Raw genomic sequence first — 11,091 nt, forward strand, 5'->3', positions numbered from 1 at the left:
ATTACACCACCACCTGCCTGCATCAGGTGAGCTTGTGTGAAGCCTCAGTTTCCTGTCCTCAGTGGGAAAACCAGTGAGAAAAAAAAATGGCTGACATTTACTTGGATTTGTTGTAGTTTTCTTAGTCTGTCCGATCATCTCCAAACACTGTTTATACAATGCAACCCTAAACAAGACGTATAGCTTTGAGAACACACTGTAGAACTAAACTCACGTGCACACAATCACACACGAACACACTCAGATTGAAAGTAGAGCAGGAGTGAACAGTCCATGGGGATCGTAGTCCTTTTCTCAAGAGCAAAAGGGTCTGGTGTGAGCGTGGCTAATAGAAAACTGACTGCGCTGAGATTCCCTGTGGCACAGAACAGAAAGCCTGACACAAAGCCGCCAGGAAAGGTTGCAGTGGGCTTTCATTATTCGAAGGACAAACCGCTGTACAGCGTGAACTAATCTAGAACAACCTCCCCCTGTCTCTTTCCTTTCAGCCTTCTCTCTTTGAGCTTTTCTTTTTGGGTTTTCTGTTACCAATAGTGACCCGAAGAGTAGCAGAGGCCACTCTCCCAAATCTCTTGACATAATCACAGATTGCACTGTTTAATTGGTGCTGCAGCGCTGGAGTCGAGAAACTGATGGTCTCAAGGGACTTTTTGTTCATTAAAAATAATGAGTCAGACAAGCTCATCAGCACCCCAAAAGCATTCTGGGATCTAATCGAAAAATATAAGCATAGATATATAATTACTAACATTATCAACAGCACAACCAAAAAGCCGTACAGAAATTAGGGGGAGAGAAGTGATTTGAACAACTTTTACATTAAATTAATTCATCTATTTGTTTTTGCAGTCCAGCAGTTTGATTGTGTGAGGCGGTGGAGGAGGACGGGAGAGCGGTGTGATCGTTTTCCAACCAACACAAACACCGTACTGCCTGCCAGACAGAAACGAAATGCATTCACTGGGACTTATTCTCATTTGACTCACATTTACCAGGAACACAATACAATCGTGGAATGTGTTTTTCCACTTAGTCTGTCTTTTCATTACACAAAAAACTGTGTAAAACCCAAATACCTACCAGGAATCTGCAATGCATTACATCTGCTGAAACGTATTTCATCCCCCACTGCTTTCATGCAGCTATTGATCATGATAGAAAATGAGTCTGAATATTAAAATGTCTGATATTGTGTGGCAATACATCAAGCACTGATACTCTATAGAATTTTCTGAAAATCTAGGTCAGTAATAATCAACTCTCATTTTCTGATTTACTTCCTGAGCCTAAATTTGTAATGAAATTTGTTGTTACTCTTTAAATTAGGATGGCCAAACTAAAATGCAATTGGAAAAATATTAATAAAGCTGCATTCATGTATATTACCACAAAGTAGAAAAAAAACATTGCAGAAAAAATTGAGCCTAAAAAGCGGGGGTGTCTAAACTCTGTCCTGGAGGGCTGGTGTCCTACATATTTTAGTTCCAACCCCAAATAAACACACCTGAACCAGCTACTTAAGCTTTTTACTAGAAACTGCAGGTGTATTGAAGCAAGTTGGAGCTAAACTATGCAGGACACCGGCCCTCCAGGACCGAGTTTGGACTACCCTGCTATAAAGTTTTGGGTCACACTTTATTTTGATGGTCTCTTTGTTGAATTTAAGTTGTATTGCAACTAATTCTCATTAGATTAGAAGTAGACTGTTAGGTTGGGGTTAGTATAAGTTAACATGTGCTTTCAAAGTTTCTTATAGTCCATAAATGTCTGTTGAAGGAGCAGTATCAACAGATATTAAGCAGACAGTCTACTAATACTCAAATGAACCATCAAAATAGTGTTACCAAGTTTTGGTATTATGTACTAAATGCCAGAAACAACCTTCATAAAAGAGGTATTGATGAACAGATAATTGAATATTGTACCATTTGGATGGTTGAACACTGTAAAAAAATGCAGAGTGCCACACAGTTTCTTCATGTTGTCTCAACACAAAACAGTTACTTAGTTGTTTTTACAAATTTAAGTTGATTGAACGTAAAACAATGAAGCTATTCAACAAAACCCTCAAGAATCGTGTTGATTTAGTTCATTATAAGTAGGAAGTTTGAACAAACAGCCAAAAAAACTTCAGTGAAGCATGTTGCATAAAGGGGTGGTGCAGTAGATAGAGCTGTCACATCACAGCAAGAAGGTCGCTGATTCGAGCCACGGCTGGGTCAGTTGGCATTTCTGTCTGGAGTTTGCATGTTCTCCCTGTGTTCGCATGGGTTTCCTCTGGGTGCTCCAGTTTCTTCCAGAAGTCCAAAGACATGTTGTTAGTAGTGTACAGTGGGAGACACTTTAAAATGAGCATTACCGCTGTGCCTTGTACTGCCGCCGATCTTAAGGAGTATGAACGTGTTTTTAGGTATGACCGCAGTTTGTGACTGCCACTAGGGCACACAAAGGGAAGCCAACGGACAGAAATAGCCCATACAGTAGCTGTAAATACTCTGCTACTTGTAAATAAAGATAAACAATGAAACAAAGCATTATAATTCCTTAATCATTAAAAACTTGTAAACAAGCTTTATTATCACAAACATAAATACAAATAGGCATAAATAAACGAACAAACAAATAAATAAACAAAGCCGTGTTTTAGCCTAAATATAGAGAGATGTACAGTATTTGTTGTTTTAAAGTGATAGGACTAAAACAGTCAATAAACAAGCTTTTTCATTTACGTTTTAGTTTACAGTTTTAATTTACAATTCTGTTGTTGGTTATATATTACTGTCTCATTTTACCATCTCATTGTGTGTGAATGAGTGTGTATGGATGTTTCCCAGTACTGGGTTGCAGCTGGAATGGCATCCGCTGTGTAAAACATATGCTGGAGAAGTTGGCGGTTCATTCCGCTGTGTCATCCCCAGAATAATAAAGTGACTAAGCTGAAAAGAAAATAAATGAATGAATGTTGTATAATAAAAACAATAATGAATGAATTCATGTTGAAATGGTATTAATAATGAAACAGGCAATAACAACAATAATAAAGTCTCATCTTCGAGCCAATGTGATGCTATTTCACAATCTAATTGGCTTTATTTGAACAGAATGTGAAGGATGATGTCTCTGAAAGGTGATTTCAACGTTTAAACACTGCACGGTGTGCACTGTGAGGTCTAGGGCAAAGATAATACTTCATGAAAATGGCTCAGCAGGAACAGCGAGCATTAGATTAATGAATCGCTCTGCTCTTATTGCTGCTATATTTTTCTTGTTATCAACTCCTATCAACCATTTCAAGTACTGGCTTTGACAGGTACGGTCCTGTGCTCAGATCAAGAAGCTTTAAGATGAACCTTTTCTTGCCTGAATTTTTCCACAGCACTAGAGAATGCCTACACAGTAAGGGTTAAACCGAAAGTCTGGTCTTTAGCCTGCCTACATCATCTGTTTGCTGCATTTAAAGGTTAATTGGATTTAACTACAAATTCAAAGCGTGAAGATCATCCAAAGCTGCAGATGCATGAGGAGTGTACACCAAGGGCAGCTTTAAGTTTTGCAGGGTTGTGGCATTGACAAGCTGCAGTGCAGTGAACTGTAACCTATTGCACCAAAAGCTCCAATAAGAAATGAAAAGGCTTCATAACTTTTCCTGCTGCATATAACACTCATTGCTCCACTTTCACACACAGCTGAGAGAGGCAACATTGCATCATCTATTTCCAGTTGGGTTATTAGGCGTGACTGGCTGGAGCATCTTGGTGTCTGAAGTGATTAGAGGAGTGTGTGCTGATGGCAGTAGGTGCATTGGCCCAGTGCATCAATCATGATTATGTGGAAGAAGGGACTGTTCCACCCGCGTTGCTTCACTGAGTCATAATAACAACCCCATGATGCCAAATGTGATTGTAGGAGCTGATGTAGAAAAACTCTACTGAGGTTATGTGTATTGCTGTTATGCAATATTTTCACATTACATAACCACGTGAACCTTAATGTACGTATGAATAAAACTGACAAATATTTCCTGTGCATGTTATTTTCCAACCAAAGTATAGCTGTACTATGAAAATGTTTATCTTGAACTGCTATGGAAACTAGCATGTGAAAATCAATAAATCCATTAAAAAAAAAGATTTGATTCTGAAAATTGCCTTGTAAAATGTTTATTTTTCTCATGCTCTTGTGTGTAGGTTCAGCAATATTACTTTATTATGATTATTGGGTTCTTTTCATTGCCTTTAAAGTGAAATAACTAAACACAGATATACAGTATAACAGCAAAAATGCTATTTTATCCAGAAGAAAAAAATCAGACTACACTTAAAGCTTTTGCATTTAAACTCTTCAAATTATATCTGTATGATATTAAGCTGTGGCCATACCGGACCCATAAATGGATTTAAAAATGAATGTCTGACTGATTAAAGGTGCAATGAAGCACCCAGTGAAGTTTATATTATACACCATGATGCCAAATGTGATTGTAGAAGCTGATGTAGCTATAGAAAAAACGCCTCTGAGATCATCTGTGTATTGCTGTTATGCAACATTTTGTTTCACATGACATCACCATGTGAGAATGTTTGTACAAAATGAATAAAACTATTAAACTAAATAAATATTTGCTGTGCAGGTTACTTGTCAACCAAACTAAACGAGCTGTGCAAGCTAATGTGGTAATGAATATGTTTCTCTTGAACTGCTATGGAAACTAGCATGTGTAAGCAATCAGTTAAAAAAGGGATTTGGTTCTGAAAATGTTTCTGTAAAAACTTTTTTTTTCTTAAGCTTTGGCGTGTATGTACAGTAATATTTAATGAATTTATTGTGATTATTGGGTTCTTTTCATTGCCTTTAAAGTGAAATAACAGAACAAATATACAGTAGCAGCAATTTTTTTTTCAAGAAAAAATTCAGACGACACCTATAGGCGTTTGCATTTAAACTCTTCAAACGTAGGCTATATTTGTATGATATTATGCTGTGCCCACACGGAACCCATAAGTGGATTCGAAAATGAATGGCTGATTGATTAAGCCAGGAACCAACATTACAAATGGCTGGCCTTTCATATAAAAGCCTGTGCCATTATGTTGTCAATCTGCAATACTTAAATAACAGACAATACTAAATGTGCATTGCTGATTATTACCTTTCATTCGTTTAAATTAGTGCTTTGTTTAGTTTGTTTAAATAAATTTGATTGAACATATTTCATGTAATACACACATATTAAAACACAAATTGGCGTTTGTACATTATCAACAACATGTTTTAGCATTACATAGTGAAACTCAATCAACAACAAGGTTGTGAGCTCCAGTCAGTCTGACTCTAAATATATGCTGTAAAAAGATAACATATGCCTGAGGTGAAGGGTTTCATCTTATTTTTGTTTTAAATAAATTCTGCTTCATTTGCTTTTAAATAGTGCTGAAAGCCTGCTGTTGTAATAAAGCATCCACACACACCTGTCTTTCTAGTTAAATTGCACATCTTGTAGCCTATTTTAATATTATTTTACTATAGAGGTATCGGTTTCTTTTTGATAGGTGTTTGTGTGGGCATTTTATATGTTTACTCCAGCATGCAAGATGCGAGTCTGTCGAAGCATTCAAAGCGGCAGACCCGCAGTTTTATAAACCAGCTGTAGCTACGGCCACAGAACCGGAAGTGGGGGTGGGACTAATTAGGAATGGCGGACACCACGTTGGCGCGGCTGTTTGATGGTGAGTTGCTAAAGTTTTTTCTATCTCATGTCGAATAATTATTGTTTAAATTAGTTTACGCGTTTATCTACTTTATACTTAAACTGTGGTTCACGTTATTATCTTAATTAAGTCTTAATTTGTTGCCATACGTTACTTTGTAGAATGTTTTTCTGTGGATATTTGGATTACTTGCATTGCGTGAGAGGCCTCGCGGTTAAAATTTTAAATATTCATAAATATTGATCATTTCTTCTAGTCTCCTCGAACAGTTTTTGTTAATCATATTTGTTTGTACAACATACCAAATGATTGTTAAAAAAAAAACTAAATTAACCACGAAGGGCCCAAACAATTCATCTTTAACTTTAACTGACAATCGGCAAAAGCTGTTGCTAGTTAAAAAACATTACTTTTCAATGTGCTTTTTTTTTGTTGCATAATGTAGAATAATGTATTGCCTTAGTGATGACAAAAGAGGATCTTGCTCACAGATCAAAATTATAAGGCTGACAATCAATCTAGAGTTTGGGCCTACATCTTTTCACTAACATTAAAACATAAAAGCCAAAGCAAGCAATAAATATGTGCTACATGATATAGAAATGCAATATAAAAAAGATAGAGGTTAACTTGGTTTGTGTTTTACCTTAAATTTTGCGAACCAGGATTGTAAAATTTTTACTGAGTAATGTTATTGATGTTAGGAATAGCGTTTTTATACTACAACTGTTATTTGTTTTAGAATTTTAAATCAAAATAATAGTATTAATGAATCTTTATGCTTGTTTCAAATTAGGTTTAAAATCAATTTCTTAAATTTCAAAATCTCCCCTAAAATTTCCTAATCCTAGAGAGGGTTTAGAAACCATGGAAACACCAAAGGAGCGTGCACTTTGCATTCATTTGCACAAAAATTATGCTGGGCTGTCAATTGTATACTAATTACAAGAAAAAAGAAATTTGTACTTCAGTTCAAGCTTGTACTAACATACTGACTTGTATGTTCTTATGACATTACATGCTGCCATCATTGTAGTCTTCCTGTGTAGGTGTATAACCTAAAGTATTCAATGTATACTGATGCAAACAATTTGCTTGCTAACAGCTAAAACTATCATTTCAAAAATAGTGACATTTCTATATTGTTCCCCACAGACTTCTTTTTATAAACTGACAATGATGTGCAGGCTGCTGTCACACTCTCCTTTTCGGTTTACAGACTCCAGATCTGTCACAGAGACACAGTGTTATTTCTTAGGACATCTGTGTCGATGTTTGTTGGGGTGCAGTGACATTTAATGCACGACATTCCAAAATAATCCCAGCTTTAACTTTAGTATTTTATTTTAAATGCCATTTGAGATGTTTGCACAGAAGCAAATTGTTTTGCCTTTGTTGTTGCTTTACTAAAGGGGATTACACAGCAAGTGGTGTAGTTAACCTAGTTAGACCTTAGAAATATCAAATATCAAGCTTCAGAACCATGCCCCCTTAGGTTTCCTTATTGATCAGTAACGTCTAGGGGTGTAACGATACACTCAGCTCACGATACGATGTGTATCACGATATAATGTTCACGATTCGATATGTATCACGATATTAGGAATAAAAATTGAAAATTAAACTGAAATGCAAATTTTACCAAGTAAACTATTTTTTATGTATTTCTTTTATTTCAACTTGTTAAACTTAACCTTCTTTAAGAAAATAAATTAAACAGGCCTGTCTCTGGAAAATAAAACAATTAAAAAACTTCTTAAAAATATTATTGAAATGACAGAGACAAAATTAAGGAACAATTTAAGTAAAAGTGCAAAAAAATAAGCTTTCTATTCAATTGAATTTAACAGTAAGAGCTTAAGGCTTTGCTTGGTCACTTGTGTTTTTTCTGTGTGCAAAAAAAATCCACATTTCCAGGTATTTAATTCATATTTAATTCAATTCATTTAGAGATATCTCTAATTACAATTGTGACTAGTCAACTCATTTAGAGATATCTGCAAATATTTTTCAATGGAAGTCAATGGAGGAATATGACTAGTCATAATATATTTGCAGATATCTCCAATCTGATTTCGTACAAGTACAATTGTAATTGCAGATATCTCTAATTGTCATTCTGACAAGTCTAATTATAATTATGACTAGTCAAAATATAATTAGAGATATCTCTAAATATATTTATGGATAGTCAGAACAAAGGTTTAAATGCTAAAACGGCTTGCCATACGCGCGCCTCTCTCAAAGTCCGCCCTCTGTAGTAATAGCTCACGTCATGTGTGATTTTTGAGGCGGGAACATTATATGAAGACAGAATGATATTTTAGGGTGAATTGTACCTTATAAATACAGTATGTGACTCTTTCAACACCATTAGGAGGCATCCCTGTCACTGTGCAAAGTATGTAAATCACTGTGAAGACTTTAAAACTTAGGATGTTTGACCTAGTATGCGTGTCAAAAAGCGGGTCTAAAGCAATCACTGTACAACCGAAATGTTGCCAGACGTCTGATTTTGAGAGGATGGGTCATCCTCTATTTCAACTCCACTCATCTTGGTCTGCTAACATTACTGCTGCTGCAACTCACGTGCGACAGCAGGTGGAACGTAGCTCACGTGCAAACAGCTCAACTAATAAGAGAAAACGAACGTCATATCGTAATCAAATCGTCATAACGCCACGATGCATATTGTGACATTTTTGCATCGCAATAAATCGTACAACGATAAATCGTTACACCCCTAGTAACGTCCTAATGTGAAGTGAATCTGTTCAAAGTAGAGCTGCATGATATTGGAAAAATATGACATTGCGATATTTTCTTTTCCTGTGACATATATTGTGGTATGAATTTTCTAAGATGATTTGAATAACTATTTGGAAAGCTTCATTAATTTAGATCGATTCTGATGATCAAGTTTTAAATTAATAAACAAGCAAAAATAAATTACAAGCAAAAATACATAAATAAACAGTGCTTTATGGTTTTCTGGAAAGTCTAACCATATTCAATTATACAGAAATTGAACAATCAAATGTAAAATAACATCGTTATCATTGTATTTTTTCATTGTACAATTTTTTTTAAAATATCTAATTTTTAACAATGTTCGTTGTTTTAATCTTTAATAAATAATCTAATCCTGCGATGTGATTAAAACCGAAATACACATTGCGATATCGATGCTTAAACAATATATTGTTCAGCCTTAGTTTAAAGTTATCGTAATAAGGAAAAAAAAACTCCTAAATGTGAGTTATATTTCCATACCTTTATGCAACACTTCAAAATGCAGATTAAAACAGGTTTATAAATGGAAACAATGATTATGATTAATTGGACATCAGTAATCAAATTGTTTGCCTTGATCTGAATATGAGTTGTTTTTTGGATGTTCTTTTCATGTTCCCGTTTTACATGTTATAGCACATAATTCGATCAATGTCATTGTGTCACCATACCATGCTGTCCACGTTTTCTGTATTTCATTCATGCTCCCTGTGAAAAACGAGATATTGAATGTAAGAAACTGTTGGAAGATTGTTGTTTTAATGGAATTTGATACCACACACCGTATTAGACAAAAACCTCTGAATTTTGCGATGCAGGTGTCTGTGGTCCTTTACTGACTTGGTAGGTGCAGATAAGAGTGTCAAACAGCCTTGTGTATAGACTATCCTGTTGCAAAATGTGGTAAAAATCCTACACGAAGGTAATAGTTTGATTAAGGTGTACTGCACTTCAATAATGTGACTAAAATGTGATTTCTGTTTAGTTTGATTATGATTTTAGTCGGATTAAGGTCATCAAAAATCACTGTTTACATGATAGACTCTTAATCAGAGTATTGTATTAATCATATTAAATCGGATTATTGGTGTCCACATAAATGTAGTTATTGACTGTATTTTCAACACCAGCTGATGCTATCAGGCTACTGATTGGCCTAATTTAGCTAATCAGACTGCAGTAATGTCTTTCAGTTTGGAGAGGCTGTCTTATCTGTCTGCATGCCATCTCTACACCAAAATGTACTCAGCAGCACGTCAAATTCCCCTGAGTGTTACTTCGAATGTCTCCAAAAACCCCTTTTGTATGCATGCTTTGGTCAAACTGTTATGCATTACACGAATGCTAGATCTACAATATTAATTGACACGTTCACTCCAAAAATATCTTTCCAGGGCCTGCTGCTCACTTGAGGTGAAAACACATGTTGACATGACTATATTAATGGCTGAGAGCTGCTGTATTAAAGCACACCTGTGGCATCACAACGACACGTTACGTAAGTGACATTTGAACATTTGAATAACACTGTTTACTATTGTGTTCCTGCAGCACATGCACTTGTTTTCCACCACATTCAGCATGTTGAGTAAGACGTTTGTTGACGTGGCCCCGTGCTAATACACGTGTATGTGCTTAACAGAGATGGGACGTCATGCCCTGGCCAGCATCGTGCAGCGCAGCGTTCAGGTTTATTGTGTGTGCTCGACTCAGCAGGAGCAGCGTGTCTCTCCGCATCAGATCAGGAGCGAGTGTGAGCGTTTCTGACAGAGTGCTAGCAACTGCTGAGGGCGCTTTATTGCTGAGACTGGCTGTTATGGGTGTCACTAATGCTGACTGTCCAAGATGAAAGTTTGCTAAAACTTTCCATTTAAGTGGCAGATAACTTTTTGGCAGAAGTCTGAGTTTTATCTAATATTTATAAACAGAACATTTCAAAGAAGTTCATTATTACAAGTTTTGGTAATTGTGGATGAAAACAAATTAACTTGTGTAAATTACAAACTTGATGCACTTTTAGCCACTTGCACAATAAACAGTTAAAAAGGATCATGGTGGGTCATGGCATTTAAAAGAAAAAGACTATTCCAGTCATTGAAAATCAGGAAATGTTTTTTTTTTTGTCCAAGTTATGAAATATCAGGGATTTTTGTTTGTCGTTGTGCATTTATTAACAACATGTCTTGTTTTCTATACTGTTTTTTTTTTTCATTGTTTGATGTGCTTTGCCTATGGTTAGCTGTTCTCTGCATAAATCTCGCAACATTTATTCTTTCCCTTTTTGTCAACTAGATGCCACTTAAGTCAAATGCAGTCTTCTGTCAACATGCAGTCACCTATTAAAATACTGGCTGTGGCTGATTTTTGTCTGCTCAGTTCTGAACACAAAAGCTGCCCTATCTTCTGTTGATTATAGGTTAAGGAAATTCAGTTTTTCAGAAAATGTCAGGGAATTTAACATTTGGCTTTAAGTAGGAAACTTGTATACATTTGAATCACTATTTATATTTACTAACTGTAACTTAAAATCTTTAAACTTTGCATCTATCCTTCAAACCACTATAGGCTTTTTTTGTTTGTGAGCCAAATG

General features: G+C 35.7%; 1 long non-coding RNA gene across 2 annotated transcripts; it reads left to right on the forward strand.

Annotated features, from left to right (window-relative positions):
- The first annotated feature begins 5,644 nt into the window (after positions 1-5,644).
- Positions 5,645-10,888, forward strand: nfr (notochord formation related). Of its 2 annotated transcripts, NR_040606.1 has the most exons (4): positions 5,645-5,726; positions 9,320-9,344; positions 9,896-9,999; positions 10,144-10,888. It is a non-coding gene; the product is annotated as a notochord formation related (long non-coding RNA). The 2 variants fall into 2 exon arrangements; NR_040607.1 differs by lacking the exon at positions 9,320-9,344.
- The last annotated feature ends 203 nt before the right edge of the window (positions 10,889-11,091 follow it).

Source organism: Danio rerio, chromosome 5, assembly GCF_052040795.2.
Source record: "Danio rerio strain M-AB ecotype USA chromosome 5, GRCz13ab, whole genome shotgun sequence".
Lineage (NCBI taxonomy): Eukaryota > Metazoa > Chordata > Actinopteri > Cypriniformes > Danionidae > Danio > Danio rerio.